Below are 18,772 nucleotides of genomic sequence, written 5' to 3'. Positions count from 1 at the left end.
GAGCTCCAAAGCAGGAGTGGCAAAAACACAGTAGGCAAAGCGGGAGCAAAGGGCCCAGGGAGAGCTGCCACTGGGCGCTGGGGCTATCTGACAGCTGTGGGAGAGTGACAGGAACAAGGCTTTCCTGGCAGGCTGCCCAGGAGCCCTTCCTGAGCCAGGCAGCCAAAGACAAGGAGGGATGTGGGCATGGTCAGACAGGCTGCGGGCAGCTGGATGCCAGGAAGGTCGACCAGGCACCCCTTGTGATCGCCAGATGGACAGGCCCTTGGCAGCTGCGGGCACACAGCCCCTGCAGCACTGGAGGTATGGGGAGAAGGGGGGAGCGGGGAAGGGCAGGTCGGGGTTAGGCCGCATAAGCCACCCCAACAGCCGCTCCCCAAACCACTGCCCTCGCACCTCGTCTTTGCAGCACCTACTGCCTCACCCACCCCTGGCATCCACTGCATGCTGGCACATCTCCCTGGTGCCCTCAGGGGCACCAAAAGGCAGCAGATGGGCAGCCAGCAGATGTGGTGCGATGACCACGGCATTGCACTGGCCGCCAGGCCATGTGCCAGCAGAGGCCGGAGAGAGGCACTCTGATAGGATGGTCAAGCGCAATCTTGGGTCAGCTGGTAGCCAGTTGCGGCAGCACAAGCTAGGTGCTGGTTGGTGGTATGGCTGCAGAGGGCAGGTTGCCCGGTCCAGGGGAGTTCCCCCGGGGAACTGCACTGGGATGCAGCAGGGCCACAGAGGGTGTGTTCGGCCTCCGGACATTCGCCACATCGGCCAGCCTCCCATTGAAGGCACTCCCTCCTAGGGTGCAGCAGCCCAGGACGTGTCGAGCAATGGCAGGGCATGGAGACCCCCGCCAGTTCCCCAGAGGCCAGAAATAGCAGGCCCTAGTGGCCCACGCACCACCCAGCCCATGGGCCTCAGACCCGCCCACCACTGAGGCCGGGAGATTGGCCTGGCCCCACCCCAAATATTAAGGAAAGCGCGTGGGCACTGGTGCCAGACAGCTGGATCTTTATTGTGGCTAACTGTAATCAGGGGCTGTCCAGTGGGTCTGGGTCTGGGGGAATGAAGGGGTGCCTCGAGAACAAGCGCTCCTCCCGTTTCCTTCCCACACTCGTGTGTGGGCCCTCCTGCTCACGCTTGTCGGCCCAAACATGCCATCCTCATGACAGAGGAGACTCTCCTCGTCTCGTAGGGTGGAGTCAAGGATTGCCTGGCAGTGGCGCAGTGCATCCACTCTGTCTGGGTACGGTTCGGCCAGGTCCAGCGGGTGCGCCACCCTCTCAGCCTTGGCAGTGAGCATGGGGTCCCTTGAGTTCTTCTTCAGCAGGAGTGCCTCTATGTGCCAATGGGGACTGCCAATGGGGAAGAACCCACCACACCCCAAGGCAGCCGGTTCCACTGCTGGATTACTCTTAACGTGAAGAAGTTTCTCCTAACATCCAGCTGGTACCTTCCCTCCTCTAGTTTAAACCCATTGTTTCAAGTCCTAGCCTCTGCCGCCCTCCTCTCCCCTAAGTGACAGCCTTTTAAATGTTTCAAGAGAGCAATCTTGTCTCCCCTCAGGCTCCTCTTCTCCAAAGTGAATGTTCCCAGATCCCTCAAGTTTTCCTCGTAGGGCTTGGTCTCCCCGCCCCTGATCATCCTGGTTGCTCTCCTCTGCACCTGTTCTAGTTGTCCACATCCTTTTTGAAGTGAGGCCTCTAGAATTGTACACAATAATTCACATATGGCCTGACCAACATGTTGCATAGTTGGACAATGATAGCAACATACCATCCGCGAACAGACTCAGTTTGTACGTATTTGGGCCCAGATCAATACCGTGGATCTTGTTGTGTTGCAAGAGTCTCCAGTGCAATCACAAACAATAGAGAGAAAAGACACCCCTGTCTCGTCCCTCTGGATAGATTTATCTCTTCCGATGTTTTGCAGTTTATGTTAGCTTGTGCTTGTTATATTAGCTTGTGCTTGTGAATAAATTGCCTTGATCGTTCTGGTGAATTTTTGACCAAAACCCATAAATTGTAGTAGAATTTAGATAGTCAGTTTCCAAAGAGTCGAAAGCTTTCTTTACATCTAGAGATAGTAGTAAGGTATCACGCTTTAAGTGTTTGCTAGATTCTAATACATTTAAGGTTTTAAAGATGTTATCAATAATGTCTCGACCTGTGATAAAACCAGATTGGTCATGATGAATATATAGACCTATAAATTTATTAAGGTGTTTGGTTAGAATCAATGTAAAGATTTTATAGTCCTTATTAAGCAGGGATATTGGTCTATAAGAGGCTGGTAATTGTTTTCCCCCTTGCTTAGGAATTAATATTATTAAATTATTATTCCAGGACAGAGGTAATAATACCTGTATCTAGAATCCGATTACATGTGTCTGTTAAGAGTTGTGCAATTTTACTGTAAATTTTTTACTGTAAATTTTACCTTGCTGCTGCAATAGACTATGTTAGTTGCCTGACTCCATGTCTGGATAACTCCACAAAGGCAGCCCTGCCCAGACCTATATCAGGACCTCCCAGTGTGTGTTTGGACTTTATTACGCCCCGTGCCTGCATTGCCATCCGCCACGGACCGTGCCTGTTCCCTGCTATGGACTGTGTTTTATGTGTTGTTCCCCTGCCTCCGTGGAAGCCTGCCTCATCTGGGCCCAAGCCGCTGCTAGCAGCCAGGCACCTGCCAGGGAAACCTCCAGCAAGCCTGGCCAGGCGCTCCCTGGTCAGTTCCCGCCTGGAGCCTCCCGCGGGCTGGCCCCCGAGCTTGCCCTTGCTACCGGGCAACCTGCAAACCAGCCTCTGCCATGCCCAGCCGGCGACCATGTTCTTAGGCAGCCAGAAGACCAAGAGAAGAAGCCTGCTTTGGGAAGCCATTTCAGCGAAGCAGACACACCATGTCCGCAGTGAGAGAACCTCGCCCCGCTCTGCATATCTTAGGAGCCGCCCCAGAGAAGAAGCTAAGCGCCGACCATCCCAAGCACTTAGAGAATGCATCTCAAAGAAACCTCCGCATTCCAGAGCTGATGACATCAGGACAAGCCCTGTCTGCTGGAACATCCATTCAGCCCACTCGGATTTCCCCCTCCCTCTTTTGTCCCCTCTTCCTGAGGTGTCACTTAACACAGATTCCTAAAGTGGCCCATCTAAGCCATTCAGTAACCCATTAAAGCTGTTTTAATCTGTTAGAACCACCAAGTACAGCACCAGCCCCAGGGTACGTTTTGGGGTATTTAAGCTGGTATCTCCGACCGCATGGTGCTTGTGCCATTCCTATCCAGACCCCTTGCTGTCTGTCCGTGGATCCATTGCTGGCATTGGACCACCTCGCTGTCATGTCTCTGCTCCGCTTCAGGATTGTATTTCCCTTATCCTCGTGGGTACCTGCTCAAGCGACCGTCTCTATATTTCTTACTCTGCATTTCCTAGTCCTTGTATGCTTTCTTGTATGTATGTGCAAGTTCAGGCTTACGCCACACTATTAGTAGATACACGTGTTTATTGAACCTATTTGTAGTCTGCCTCTTTGTCTCTAGAGTGTCTGGAATCGGGACCTCCGTAAACACTGGTTAGATCCGCGCTAATTTTAGTTCCAGACTGCTAAGCTAATTTCCCCATTATAAAAAGCAGTTCTGGTAACAGAAAGAGAGTTTAGAAGTTCCCGGCATAGGGAACAAAGGGGGAGGGCTGGCCAGCCTGTCCTGGGGTTATAGGTGTGGGGCTACTGGGGATGGATTTGGGTCTGTGAGGGGCTAATGTAGGGATTTGGGTCGGTGTGTGGCAGCTGGGGGGGAATTGGGTATGTGTGGGGCTGTAGGGGGTGGACTTTGGGGGCTGAGAGCACCTACTTTGGGAGGCCATGAAATGGCCCCCCCAAGTGGGAGCTGGCTGAGCCTTGGTGGGGGGTGGAAGGAAAGGTGGGAGAAGGGCCCCTGAGGGTTGGGGGCATTTTGCATGCAAAATGCCACCCCTGGCAAGACAAGCCTGCCTCTTCATTTTTTCCCCATAGGAAATAATGAAGATCAGCAGCAGCAAGCACAAAATAAGAGATTAGCAGCAGCAAGCGAAAACCTTTCCCTTTTTAGTGAGGATAAGGGGACCTGGTTTGGGGGGGCCATAACATGGCCCCCCAAAGTCTAATCTGTCTGAAACTTGGGGAGTTGTTAGAGAGGAGTTAGAGGAAGGTCCCCACCAAGTTTGGCTTGATTCGGTGGGAAAATGCCTCCCCCAGGCTTCAGGGAAGCCTGGGGAGGCTTTTTTCCCTTTGAAATGCATTACCGAAACAAGCTGAAATGTTTCGGTAATAGCTGTTTCAGCATTACCGAAACATTTTGATAATCATGAAACGTTTCGGTGATGCCGAAACAAACCGAAACAGGTATGTTTCGGGATTTTTTGGTAATCTGATTACCGAATTGCACACCCTAGTACCTACCCTTTGGGTCCTTACAAATTGCCTTGTGAAAAAAATTAGTATTTATGGCTACAAGGATTGAAACTCCCTTTGATTTGGAGGAGCCATGGGCATGAAATTGATGACTGATCCCATTTGCTTTTAACTCACCTGTTCTGTTTGAATGAAAATGGGTTTCTTGGAGAAATATGGCCTTAAATTGAGCTAGACTTGTTAACACTCTTTCGTTTAACAACGTTGTTGAATCCTCACACATTATACGAGATTACTTTAAAATCTGCTTGCATTATGAGTAGGGAGTTAATGTAATTAGTGATGAATTAACAGACTATTTTATTGCTTTTCCTGTTTCTTCATTTTCCTTTTTCCCCCTTCCTCCCCCTTTTTTATTTGTTTCCCCTTCTTTTACCTTTCCTTCTTTTATCTTTCCTTTCTCCTCGTTCTTTTTCCTCTTTTTCTCCCCCCTTTTTCTTTACCTTCCTTTTTTCCCTCCTTACTCCCTTTTTGTAGTTTCTCGCTTGTTAATTTAAAGATAAAGGGAGTGCAGTGCCAAACTGAGTTATTTATAGGGATAAATAACGTATTCAAATACAGTAGTGATATGTAATTTTTAAAAACATTTAAAATGAAGATAAATTGACAAACTTGTCTGCTTTTCCTTTCTTTTTTAAATTGTGTTTCTAATTCCCTTTTAAAATAAGGTATTTAATTTCCACCAAAGTAAAGAATCAATTAAAAAAACAGCAATTAAATTTGTATGATTCAATGCTGCAGTATTAGATATTTTAAACCAATGAGATATAGGTATAGAATAAACTTTAACTCTCTTTTTTGTTACCTAATATGTAAGAATAGTTTTAATTACAATAGAATTGCTACAAACAGAACTGATGTAATAGAACAATAAGTCACAATTATATCTAAGTTTACTTAGTAACAGTAAAAATAGAATTCGACTGATGTATACCAATTGTTTGAAGAGTCATAAATTTGAACAATAAAATAAACAACTTTCTTTTGAATGTTGAAAACTCTGAACTTATTCTATCCCCTTCCCCAGATTTAACTCACCACCCCCTTAACTTTAACCCTCTATATAGATTCCAAAACAAGTATTATTCACAGGAGAATTCTTTTTTGCTGAATTCTTTGTTAATCAATTGTAGTATAAATTCAATATAGATATTTATTATATTAAAACTGGAAAAATAAATAAGAACAGATGCTTCTCTGTAGTGGCAACTGAGTCCCTTAATTTATTTTAAACTCCCCTTCCCTATAGGCTACCTCTAAACCTTATCCCCCCTCCCTTATTCTTTTCCCTCCCTGCCTCACCCTCTTATCACTATTATTTGAAATCAAAGCTAATTTACAGCTATAACCCACCCACCCCCTCTGTGCCCTTCCCTTGAATCTAGCTAAACTAACACTTATATTTAATTACTAAAAATAGTTTAACAGTTCACTGTAATTGGAGAGTTACTCCACACACTCTCCAATTATTGGTATGAAACCAAGTCTGAGGAACTGTTGCATAACAAAATAGGGGCTAGTAACAAGAGATCCCTTCTCTCCCACCCCCTTAACCCGAGTTTGACATTTTTAGATGTTGAAAAATAATTTAAAAGGACATCAGCTTCTTAATGATTTAGAAAGCCTTAGTCTCACTACAAGCAGGTAGAGTGTATCTTCGAGTGTCTCTGACCGGGATTTTGCTCCCCTTATGTGGTGAGAGAGACTGATTCATCTTTCTCTTTTGATTGTTCCTGTCCCATTGCATCAGCATTTCTGCTTCAAGCTTGAGGTTATGGAGTAGGGATCTTCCCAATTCTGGGTCAAATGCAAAGAAGGATTTTCCTTGATAGTTAACAAGAAGTTTGCAGGAGTTTAGCCTTTTGTATGGTATATTAGCTTCTCTCAGAACTTCCGTTGTTAGTTGCAGTTCTTTCCTTCTGAGAAGGACTTCATAAGGCAGGTCAATAAATACAGAAATATGTTTTCCATTGTAGAGTAGAGAACTTTGATTTCTAGCAAGTTCCAGTACTTTATTTCTTGTTCCTTGGTCACAAAATTTGGCTATTATTTCTCTTGGCACATTTTTCTCCATACGCTTTTTAGAACTGATTCTGCAGGCTTTGAAGATGTTCAGAGAAGTGCTTTGTTGTGTTATGGAGAGCCAGTTTGTTAGCAGTGCAAGTAAATCTTTTTGTTGCAATGGTTCTTCCACACCCTGAAATTTGGAGTTCTTTTGTCGGGAGATTAATTCCAGAGATGATATTCTATCTTGAAGTTTGTTGTTTTCTTTTTGGAGATCATGTATGCCGTCTTGCAGTTTGGCGCCGAGTTCATATGCCTGATCTGCTTTTTGTGTTGTTTTCTGTAGTTCTAATCTAATTGCTTTCAGTTGAGCCATGATCGGCTGTAATAAAGTGGCCATTTGTTTAGAGATATTTTTCTCAAGTTTTGCAAGCTGCGAGTCTAAAGCTTCATTATTAAGACTTTCCTGATTTGTTGCTGTGTCACAGGTCTCCTTGTCACCCATTTCTGTTTGAAGGGTGGATCTGTCTCTTGTAGCAGACAGCAGAGCCAATGGAAAGTACTGCTGCAGCTTTTTTGCAGTGTTAGATAATATCTTCTTTTTTTGGTATCCTGCTTGCCCATAATATAAGAGTGAAAAGAAATGATGAAATGCTTTCCTCTGGGTTTTGCGGGGTGAGATGGAGCTCAGCACTCAGGCATCCATCTCACAACCCTCAATGCCATGCCCCCCCCACTTCCACGGTTTACATTCTATGTGAACTCTTTGATGGGAAGTAAGATTATTGCTCCGAGAGAAACTTTTTCCACAATCCAAGCATTTATATGGTTTTTCCCCTGAATGAATTCTTTGATGGGAAGAAAGGTTACTATTCTGACTGAAACTTTTCCCACACACCAGGCATGTATATGGTTTCTCCCCAGTGTGAATCCTTTCATGTGAGATAAGGACAGAACTGGAACGGAAGCTTTTCCCACACTCCAAGCATTTATATGGTTTCTCCCCTGAATGAATTCTTTGATGGGAAGAAAGGTGAACATTCCGACTGAAGCTTTTCCCACACACCAGGCATTTATATGGTTTCTCCCCTGAATGAATTCTTTGATGGGAAGAAAGGTTATCATTTCGACTGAAACTTTTCCCACACTCCAAGCATTTATATGGTTTTTCCCCAGTGTGAATCCTTTCATGTAAGATAAGGACAGAACTGGAACGGAAGCTTTTCCCACACTCTAGACATGTATATGGTTTCTCCCCAGTGTGAATCCTTTGATGAGAAGAAAGGCTTCCACGGTGAATAAAACTTTCCTCACATTTCAGGCATTTATAGGGTTTCTCCACTGTGTGAATCCTTTGATGAGAAGAAAGGCTTCCACGGTGAATGAAACTTTTCCCACACTCTTGGCATTTATATGGTTTCTCCCCAGTGTGAATTCTTTGCTGGGAAGAAACATTATCATTCCAACAGAAACTTTTCCCACCCTCCAGAAACTGAAATATTTCCTTTATGTTACATGTTCTCCATTCGATATTAATATCTGATTTGTTGGGAAAATTTTCCCCGCTTGCAGTGAGCTCATTCCTGTTTATCGTGCCTGGGTGTAGGTTTTCCTGTACACAGTCACTCCACTCTAGTAGACTGGAAGAATTTCCGCCTTCATAAGGATCTTTTCCCTCCTCCTCCTTCAGTCCATCAAAATATTCAGCCTTTTCTTTCCCATCTGAATACATTTCCTCTTTCACCATCACTGGATGTTCTTTCCTGTCATTTGCTGACTCCCACACGCCTCCTGCTGAAAGAAAGAGAAACCGGGTGTGATTGTGGGGTTATGAATGCTGAGGCATTAAACTCCAACCGCCTGTAGCCATTTCTCCCCCTAACCTTTTCATTTCCTTCTAAAATTCAAGAGGGGCAGAGTAGCCGTTTGCATGGTAATGAACGTAGCCCAAGAGGACGAAAGAGAGAGCAGGTACAATGGAGAAGTTCCGTCTTAAATTGAACCAGTAGTTTTATCTTTTTCTGCCAGGGTGAATTGATAGGGGCGACTGATGGGGGGTGGGCATAGGGGGAGAAAAAGAACAGCCATTCATGCACATGGCATGAGGTCCGAAGAGAGGTGGCCAGACAGATGGAGAAGAAAGTACTCCAATGTTAACAAGAACCCTGAGTTATTTCTGCCTCTCTCTTTAACACCACAGAGGTAGAGCTTCAAAGCAAAAGAGGGTATGGAGTCTACGTTTTTCATTTTCCATGTGCTGAGATATCCATATGGATGCCAAGCCAAATGCAGGGTGGCTGGGCAGAGCTTGGGAGGAGGGGAGAGCTGGCTGGTGCCCCTCTGCCGCTGGCGCTTTATGCAATGCGGCAGGGGCACCTAGTGGACATTCCGCCCCTGGGCCAGCTAAATTGATTACTGCCATTTTCATTTGAGCTGAAAGGTGGCCATAACGGGCAAATCCCCATTGTAAAAGACAAGGAAAAGGAAAAGGCAGAAAAAAGGATGAACTCATTGCAGTCTAGTAACTTATCCCTCATTCCTTGTGGTAAAAATAAAGAGACGGTGGGGTTGTTTTGCCATATCTGGCATGAACACTAAGGAAAAGACCCTTTAAATATGAAAAACTGAATTGATCAGGAGCCTCTCCTTGGGAGGGCCTCCTGGCCTGCTTATCTTTGGGTGCTTCCTTGGACCCGCCATGTTTTAATAAAGTCTTAGAATGGAGGGAAAGATTCTATAAACACAAACAGAGGAAAGAAACTGGAAGGTGCCCCAAGGGTCATCAAGTCCAGCCCCCTGCACAACACAAGAAATGCACAGCTTTCTCCCTCCCCCCAACCTCCCTCTATGCCTCTTCTCTATGCCCAGAGGATGGCAAAAAAAACCACCCTCCGTGATAGGTGGGGAGTCTGTCCTGGAGGAAAATTCCACCCTGACCCCAGAGTGGCAAGCGGCATTACCCCAGACACGTAAGAAAGGGCCACGAGAGCCCAGCACCAGGATCTGTGTCCATTCCTATTGAGTCAGAGAACCATCATAGCTGCAAGATGACCCTCAAAGCCTCTTCTTAAATACCTCCCAGGAAGGAGAGCCCACCACCTTCCAACAAAGCCTGTTCCACTGAGGAACCGCTCTAACTGTCGGGAAGTTCATCTTAATGATTAGCCAAAAACTCCTTCGCTTTAAATTTAATCTGTTGTTTCTGGTCCAGCCTGCTGGGGCAACAGAAAACAACTCTGCTCCATCCTCTGTGTGACAGCCCTTCAAATACTTGAAGAGGGCTCTCATATCACGTCTCAGTCGCCTCCTCTCCAGGCTAAACGTTCCAAGCTCTCCTTCAGCCTTTCCCCACAGGACAGGGTCTCCAGCCCTCTCTCCACCTTTGTTGTCCTTCTTTGGACACGTTCTGTCATAGTACAGCCTGAGCTTGACGAGTCCTCAGAGGAGGAGGAGCTGGAACAGCTGACGCTTGCTGACAGCCTTGCTCCTCCTGAGGAGGAGCAGCCTGTCTCCCAGCAGCCGACCACAGCTGAACGGTCAGATGCTGAATCCCAGCCAGAAGCTCCCCTTCCCCACCCAGAGCCACCAGCCCAGACGCAGGCAGCTTCCTTATCCCCTCCAACATCTCCAGACTATCGAGAGCAACGTCGGCGTAGCAGGGACAGAAGAGACTTACAGACCCGACGTCAATCTGCACGCCTCCGGGCTCTGAACTGGCCAGCCTTCTCAGAGGAAGGAGGGGCTTCAGAGAAGGAGACTTGAAGCAGCTGTGCTAGCTGACCGAATGCTCTCAGAGTATAAAAGCCAGAGGGAGGGCTCCTTTCAGCATGGCTTCAATGAGTTCTCTAAGCTGCTACTGTGCTGCCTGTGTTTGCTCCTTGGAACTGTCTCTCTGACCTCTGACCCGGCTTGTCCTTGACTACTCCCTTGATTTACGGACTTTGCACATTCCTCGCCTTGCCAGCTGGACCTTGTTACCTGTCAGCAGCACTCTGCAGACTCGGCAGCCACTTGAAGCAGGACACGTTCCAGCGTGCTAACATCTGTCTTCAACTGCGCTACCCAAAACTCAACACAGTACTCCAAGTGAAGTCTAACCGGAGCAGAGTAAAGGGATACCGCCCATTCACATGATCTCAACACTATACTTTCCTTGATGCAACCCAAAATCCCATTTGCCTTTTTAGCTAACGCATCACATTGCTGACTCGTGTTCAGTGTACGATCTACTAGGACCCCTAGACCCTTTTCACGTGTACTACTGCCAAGACAAGTCTCCCCCATCCCGCAAATTTAATCCCCTCTATTCTTTCATCCAAGTCCTTTATAAAGATGTTGGACAACACGGGGCCTGGGACATATCCCTGAGGAACTCCAAGGGGATGAGGAACCATTTACAAGCACTCTTTGGGTGTGACCTGTCAACCAGTTACAGATCCACCTAAGAGTAATAGGATCCAAACCACATTTTACTAACTTGTCAACAAGAATATCATGTGGAATCTGATCAAAAGCCTTACTGAAACCAAGATAAACTATACTCCTTTCCCCCCTTCTTGAAGAGGTGGATGACACTTGCCCACCTCCAGTCTTATGACACCTCATCACTAGTCCAAGAATTCTCAAAGATGATAAATGGAGGCTCCGCAATCACACCACCGTGTTCCTTTAGTACCCCTGGGGTGCAATTCTTCTGGCCCTGAGGACCTGATTCCATTTAAGCAAGCCAGGTGTTTACGTACCACCCCAACGTCTATCCTAGGCTGCAATTCCGTTTCTTCCTTATGTGTTCTTGTGAGTGAAGACCAAGGAAAAATAGGAATTGCGCAATTCTGCCTTCTCTTTATCACCTGTTAAAGTCACACTTACCTCTCCCTGCAGTGGGCCTAACACTTCCTTATTGTTTTTCCTGCTCCAAACATACCCAAACATCCTTTTGTGTTGTGTTTAGCATCTCTCGCTACCCTAAGCACATATTGAGCTTTAGCCTTCCTAATCCTCTCTCTACAAGCACCAGCAAGTTGTTTATAGTCATCCTTGGTTACGCAGCCCTCCTCTCATTTCATAAATGTGTCTTTTAAAACTTTCAGATCTTTAGAAATCTGTTTATGAAGCCACTCCGGCCTCTTCAGGTTCCTCCCATTTTTCTTACTCATCAGAACTGGTTGTGATTGTGTCTTCAATATCTCACTTTTAAGAAACTCCCCCCGCCCCTCTTGAACTCCCTTCTCCCTGAGTTTTTCTGACCATGGGATTCTCCCCAGCAGGACTTTGAACTTGTTAGAATTAGCTTTTCTAAAAACCATCCTGTGCGTCTGACGATGTTCCGCTTTTCCCTTACCCAAGATCTTAAACTCCAAAATTACATGGCCATAGATACTGAGGGTGCCCTCTACTTTCACCTAATCAACTAGTTCTTCCCCGTTGCTGCGAATCAAATCCAAGATAGCAGAGCCCCTTCTTTCCTTCTCCGCTTGCTAGAAGATGAAGTTGTCCGCGAGACAAGTCAGGAATTCATTAGACCTTCTGTTTTTAGCAGAGTTTGACTTCCAGCAGATACCTGGGTAAGGGAAATCTCCCATGACGACTTTGTTCCCTCTCTGAAAATGCTGGAGTGTGGTCTAGGAGTGTCTCATTCAAGTTCTCTGTCCGGACTGGGGGGGGGGGTCTATAGAAGACCTTCACCATAATATCACTATTATTTCTTTCTCCTATTATTATTACCCAGAGGCTCTCAACTGACCTTCCAGGCTCAGGTTCAGGTACTTCCTCGCAAGTAGATACAGCCTTGGCATATAGGGCCACTCCTCCATCCTTCTTTATTGGCCAATTCCTTTCAAACAAGTTGGGCCCCTCAATCCAAATATTCCAATTGTGTGTCTCATCCCACCAACTGGAATTGTATGTCTTGTGTACTATACCCAGAAACAAACCTAGAACATTCTTTGAGGTGTACCTCTCACCAGGAGTTAAATGATTTGTTATTTGAAAGCTCACTAGACACTTAGGGTTTCTTATGGTCAGGGCTGTGTCTGAATGAGGCCTACCCAGAGTCCTCCAGCACAGCTGCAAGGTGTTAAAATTTTATATTGGCACACCATCTGGGCCAGGCCCTTCGGCATCGCTCACAGCACTGCTCTCGGCTGTGTGGGTGGATGTCTTCACATGAGAGTTCTGTGGGGTTGCTTTGGGTCATGCCTCTGCAATAAAACAGGCTTTGCTTTGCATGCAGAGGGTCCAGGATCAAGGTCTGACATCTCCAGGGAAAGGGATCTTGGGGTAACAGAGCTTGCCTGGAAACCTCTCAAAGGTGGACAATCCTTGGCTAGGCTAGGTGTAAGTAATTTGTCTTGGGAGAAGGAAATGGCCTATTTTCAGAGGTTCCAGATATCCAGGCACCATTTCAGCATCCAAAACTCAGCCAAGCTCTTCTGAGAATCCCCCGAAACTCAACCAGCCCTTGGAAGGAAGCGCAGGCAACACGCAGTCCCAAGACAGGTCGAAGCACTTACCTGCCAATCCCTCCTCTACACCAGAGATCAGGAGAAACAGCTTTTCCTTCTCCTCTTCCAGCCAGGATATGAGTTCAGGTTTGGCAACCTGAGGTCCTTTTTATCAGGGGGGAAAAACACAAAACCGTAACTCTTCTGGGCGCACCTAAATCCAGTAATTCCAAGACAGCTCGACTCTCTCCCTCCAGAAAGCCAGTACAGACAAGTAAATAGGGGTGGGGCGGAGTACAGTATGGGGTCTAAAACTGTCCATCTTTTGTTACCCTTGGATCAGGGTGGGGGGCAGAAGTATGTGGCCATTCACACAAGCACCCCCTATTCTTAGTCTCTTGGGACCTGAGCTTTTGCATACACAGATTGCAGATTGGTGAGTTAATTTCCCATGAAATAATGAGGACATTATGAGGACACAATCCCACAACAGGTCAAATCACTTACCCATCAAGCCCTCCTCTTCATTAGAGGTCAGAAGAAACAGCTCTTCCTCCTCCTCTTCCAGCCGGGATATGAGTTCAGGTTTGGCAACCAGAGGTCCTTTTTACCAGGGGGAAAAAACCACAAAATCATAACTCTTCTGGGTGCACCTAAATCCAGCAATTCTAAGGCGGCTTGACTCTGTCCCTCCAGAAATGCAGTACAGACAACAATAGGGGTGGGGCGGAGTGTCAGGCTATGGGTGACAGGATATGGCAGGTAGATCTCTGGATCATTCCAGCAAGACACAGTTCCTTGGTTAAATGACTTTTATTCAGGAAATCAGCCTTGTCCAGATGCACAGGTCCATAGGTTTACATGGAAGCAAAAACGCATCTGAGCAGAACAACTTCTCTTTGAAAGGAATAAAGTTTAAAACAAGTACCAGGCTAAGTACTCAAGCATTCCCCTCCCTCCTAAACCACAAGTTCCGACGTAGTCAGGGAAACTTTTCTGGAGATACACTACATAGAAAGCTGTAACATTGCAGACATCCAAGGTCATTTTAAAGAACATCAACAGATAATAGTGTCCACAGCTTTGCCAGCTGCCCTACTAGGCTGGGAGAGAGAGAAAATGAAAGTGACACACACAGTCTATGAAAGCTACCAGGTATTTCATAGATACTGAATACAATAGTGAATTGTCCTATAAGTATGTTAACAATAAGCATCAGAACCAGAAATAAAATTGGCATGAATGAATGGGTACAGACATGCATGATACGGAGTACAGTACAGGGTCAAAAACTGTCCATTCTGATTACCCTTGGATCAGGGTGCAGGGCAGAAGTATGTGGCCATTCACACAAGCACCCCCAACTCTGGGTCTCTTAGGACCTGAGCCTTTGCATACATAGATAGCAGGTTGGTGGGTTAATTTGGCCATTGCATGGATCACGGTGGTTAGGTTATGGGTCGAAAGGTAGGGGGCACGCTGCCTGACCCACCAAAGATGGAAAAAGGCAGGCTGGGTAAATGCTGAGACCTGGGCCTCCATGAGGTCAGGGTTATACATACAATTCTTGCTTATACAGCCCTCCTCCCATTTCTTAAATGTGTTTTTAGCAGAGTTTGGCTTCCAGCAGATATCAGGGTAATGGAAATCTCCCATGACGACTTCGTTCCGTCTCTTTGAAAATGTTGGCGTGTGGTCTAGGAGTGTCTCATCCTCTGTCTGGTCTGGGGGAGGGGGGTCTATAGAAGACCCCCACCATAATATCACTATTATTTCTTTCTCCTATTATTTTTACCCAGAGGCTCTCAGCTGACCTCCAGGCTCAGATTCAGGCACTTCCTCGCAAGTAGATACAGCCTGGGCCTATAGGGCTACTCTTCCACCCTTCCTTGTTGGCCTATTCCTTTCAAACAAGTTGTGCCCCTCGATCCCAATATTCCAATTGTGTGTCTCATCCCAACAACTGGAGTTGTATGTCTTGTGTACTATACCCAGAAACAAAACTAGAACATTCTTTGAGCTGTACCTCTCACCAGGAGTGAAATGATTTGTTGTATGAAAGCTAAGTGGACACTTAGGGCTTCTTACGCTCATGGCTGTATCTGAATGAGGCCTGACCGGAGTCATCCAGAACACCTGCAAGATGCTAAATTTTATATTGGCACACTGTCTGGGCCAGGCCCTTTGGGAGCTCTGGGGGGTTGATTTGGGTCGTGCCTCTGCAATAAAGCACAGGCTTGGCTTTGCATGCAGAGGGTCCAGGATCAATGCCTGACTGCTCCAGGGAAAGGGATCTTGGGGTAACAGGGCTGGTGAACAACCTTGCCTGGAAACCTCTCAAAGGTGGACAGTCTTTGGCTTGGCATCAGTAATCCGTCTTGGGAGAAGAAAGTGGCCGATTTTCAGAGGTTCCAGATCTCCAGGCACCATTTCAGCAGTCAGAACTCGGCCAAGCTCTTCTGAGAACCCACCGAAACTCAACCAGCCCTTGGAAGGAAGCGCAGGCAACACGCAGTCCCAAGACAGGTCGAAGCACTTACCTGTCAATCCTTCCTCTTCATCAGAGTTCAAGAGAAACAGCTCTTCCTCCTCCTCCTCCTCCAGCCGGGATATGAGTTCAGGTTTGGCAACCTGAGGTCCTTTTTACAAGGGGGGGAAAAAACACAAAACCATAACTCTTCTGGGTGCAAATAAATCCAGCGATTCCAAGACGGCTTGACTCCGTCTCTCCAGAAATACAAAACAGACAATAGGGGTGGGGCGGAGTACAGTACCGGGTGAAAAACTGTCCATCTTTTGTTACCCTTGGATCAGGGTGGGGGGCAGAAGTATGTGGCCATTCGCACAAGCACCACCCTGCTCTGCGTCTCTTGGGACCTGAGCCTGTGTATACACACATTGCATATAGGTGGGGTATTTTCCCATGAAATAACGAGGCCATTGTTTTAAAAGGGTTGACTGTTAACTGCAAAGGAGGCAGGCCAGACAGGAAAGTGCAAAAGGCGGCCAGTGATCAAAACTTTTGGTAGGACAGAATCCTTTAAGTATCTAGTAAATTAGTCCTAATCCAAGAATTGCTCCTTTGCTGAATGAGAGAGGGAAAGAGAATCCAAGGGAACGTCTTGGGGATTCTAGAGGGAGAACGATGCCGGAGAGGTGGGCAGAAAGGGGGTTGGTCAGAGTAGTTCAAGGGTGGAGTCAGCTGCCTCGGGGGGTGGTGTGAGCTCCCCCTCACTGGCAGTTTTCAAGAAGAGGCTGGAGGAATACTGGTCAGAGATGCTTTAGGCTCATCCTGCACTGGGCAGGGACTAGATGGTCTGTATGGCCCCTTCCAACTCTATGATTCTATGACCCAAAGAACCAGGGGATGAGGAGAGGGTTGTTGGGAGCCTCCAGGGCAGGAACCAGGAGCAGCGATGAAGCAAAGGAAAGAAAGCGTGGGCCCCACGGGCCATAGTGAGAGAAGAAAGAAGAATAAGAAAGGGGGAGGAATTAGATCACACCCCACCGATCTGGAAAAGCACTTGCTGTCTCTTGAACGGGGGAGGTGGGATACATGAAAAAACCTCACCTGCCTCGTATAGCTGAATCCCAAGTCTTAGAGTTGGAAGGGGCCATACAGAGTTTCTAGTCCAACCCCCTGCCCAGTGCAGGATCAGCCTAAAGCACCTCTGACAAGTATTCATCCAGCCTCTTCTTGAAAACTGCCAGTGAGGGGGAGCTCACCACCTCCCTAGGCAGCTGGTTTCACCTTTGAACTACTCTGACCGTGAAAAAGTTTTTCCTAATGTCCAGCCGGTACCTTTCTGCATGTTCACAGCCCATTGCTTCGCATCCTACCCTCTGCTGCCAACTGGAACAGCTCTTTGCCCTCCTCCAAATGACAGCCTTTCAAATATTTAAAGAGAGCAATCATGTCCCCCCTCAACCTCCTCTTCTCCAAACTAAACATTCCCAAGGCCCTCAGCCTTTCCTCATAGGGCTCAGTCTCCAGACCCCTGATCATTCTTGTCGCTCTCCTCTGCACCCTCTCGATTTTGTCCACCTCCTTTTTGAAGTGGGGCCTCCAGAACTGCACACAATACTCCAGGTACAGCCTGACCAAGGCAGTATAGAGAGGGGCTATGACCTCCTGCGATTTCGACGCTATGGCCCCTTTGATACAACCAAAGATTGAATTAGCCTTTTTTGCCACCGCATTTTTTATTTATTTTTTATTTATATTTCAATTTATATACCGCCCATCCCCAGGGGCTCTGGGCAGTGAACAGTTAAAATCGATAAAAACAAAAACTAAAATCAATATACAGACAATAAAACAAATTAACAAAGTGCAGTGGTGGGGAGAACCCTCCCCCACCCCAAAGGTGGGAGGCCGACATGGCACCGCCCCCTTCAATCACTGAACGCCTGGCAGAACAGCTCTGTCTTACAGGCCCAGCAGAACGATAATATGTCCCGCTGGGCCCAGGTTTCCATTGACAGAGCGTTCCACCAGGCTGGGGCCAGGACTGAAAAAGCCCTGGCCCTGGTTGAAGCGAGGCGGGCTTCCTTAGGGCCGGGGACCACAAGTAAATATTTATTCGCTGATCGGAGCGATCTCCGGGGAACGTACAGGGAGAGGCGGTCCCGAAGATATGCCGGTCCCAACCCACTCAGGGCTTTAAAGGTAAGAACCAACACTTTGAACCTGATTCGGAATTCAACTGGAAGCCAGTGCAGCTGGCGCAGGACAGATGTGATGTGTGACTGGTAAGGTATACCAGTCAGGACCCGTGCCGCCGCATTCTGGACCAGTTGTAGTTTCCGGATCAGGCCCAGGGGTAGCCCAGCGTAGAGTGAGTTACAGTAATCTAGCCTGGAGGTGACCGTTGCATGGATCACTGTAGCCAGGTCCTGGGGTGTCAGGTAGGGGGCAAGTTGCCTGATCTGGCGAAGATGGAAAAATGCAGACTTGGCAACCGCCGTGACCTGGGCCTCCATCGATAGGGAGGCTTCCAGGAGCACACCCAGACTCTTTACCACTGGCAAAGTTGCCAGTGGTGTCCCATCCAGGGCAGGGAGCTGGATCCCAACATCTGGCAGCCCCCATCCCAGCTGCAGGACCTCCGTCTTCACTGGGTTCAATTTCAGTCTGCTCTGTTTCAACCATGCCGTCACAGCCTCCAAAGCTCTGGCCAGATTGTCTGGGGCCGTGTCTGGCCGGCCGTCCATCAACAGAAAAAGTTGGGTGTCATCCGCGTATTGATGACAACCCAGCCCAAACCTCCACACCAACTGTGTGAGGGGGCACATATAGATGTTAAATAACATCGGGGAGAGTATCGCCCCTTGGGGAACCCCGCACACCAAAGGGTGACGGGGCGATAGATCTCCCCCGAGCGCCACCCTCTGTCCCCGACCCTGGAGAATGGAGACCAGCCACTGTAAGTCTGTCCCCCTAATCCCCACGTCGGCAAGGCAGCTGGCCAACAAATCATAGTCAACCGTGTCAAACGCTGCTGTGAGATCGAGTAACACAAGCAGCGCTGACCTGCCTCGATCCAGATGCCTGCGAAGGTCGTCTGTGAGGGCAACCAAGGCTGTCTCCGTCCCATGGCCAGGACGGAAGCCAGACTGGAATGGGTCCAGGACTAGAGCATCATTCAGGAATTCCTGCAGTTGTACCGCCACCCGCCCGCTCAATCACCTTGCCCAGGAACGGGAGGTTCGACACTGGGCGGTAACTGGACGGGTTGGTGGGGTCCAAAGATGTTTTTTTCAGGAGTGGCCGCACTACCGCCTCCTTTAACACTCCTGGAAAAACCCCAGAGCTCAGGGAGATGTTAACAATGGCCTCCAAATGGTCCCGTAGCCCCTCTGAGCTGGCCTTC

At 47.7% G+C, this 18,772-nt stretch overlaps 1 pseudogene; it reads right to left on the bottom strand.

Moving 5' to 3' along the window:
- Positions 1 to 5,825: 5,825 nt before the first annotated feature.
- Positions 5,826 to 18,772, bottom strand: part of LOC129328052 (zinc finger protein 420-like) — a 51,632-nt pseudogene continuing 38,685 nt past the window's right edge.

This window comes from Eublepharis macularius, chromosome 4, assembly GCF_028583425.1.
Source record: "Eublepharis macularius isolate TG4126 chromosome 4, MPM_Emac_v1.0, whole genome shotgun sequence".
Taxonomy (NCBI): Eukaryota; Metazoa; Chordata; class Lepidosauria; order Squamata; family Eublepharidae; genus Eublepharis; species Eublepharis macularius.
The sequence above is the reverse complement of the archived record's forward strand: the minus strand, read 5'-3'. Positions and strand labels throughout refer to the sequence as shown.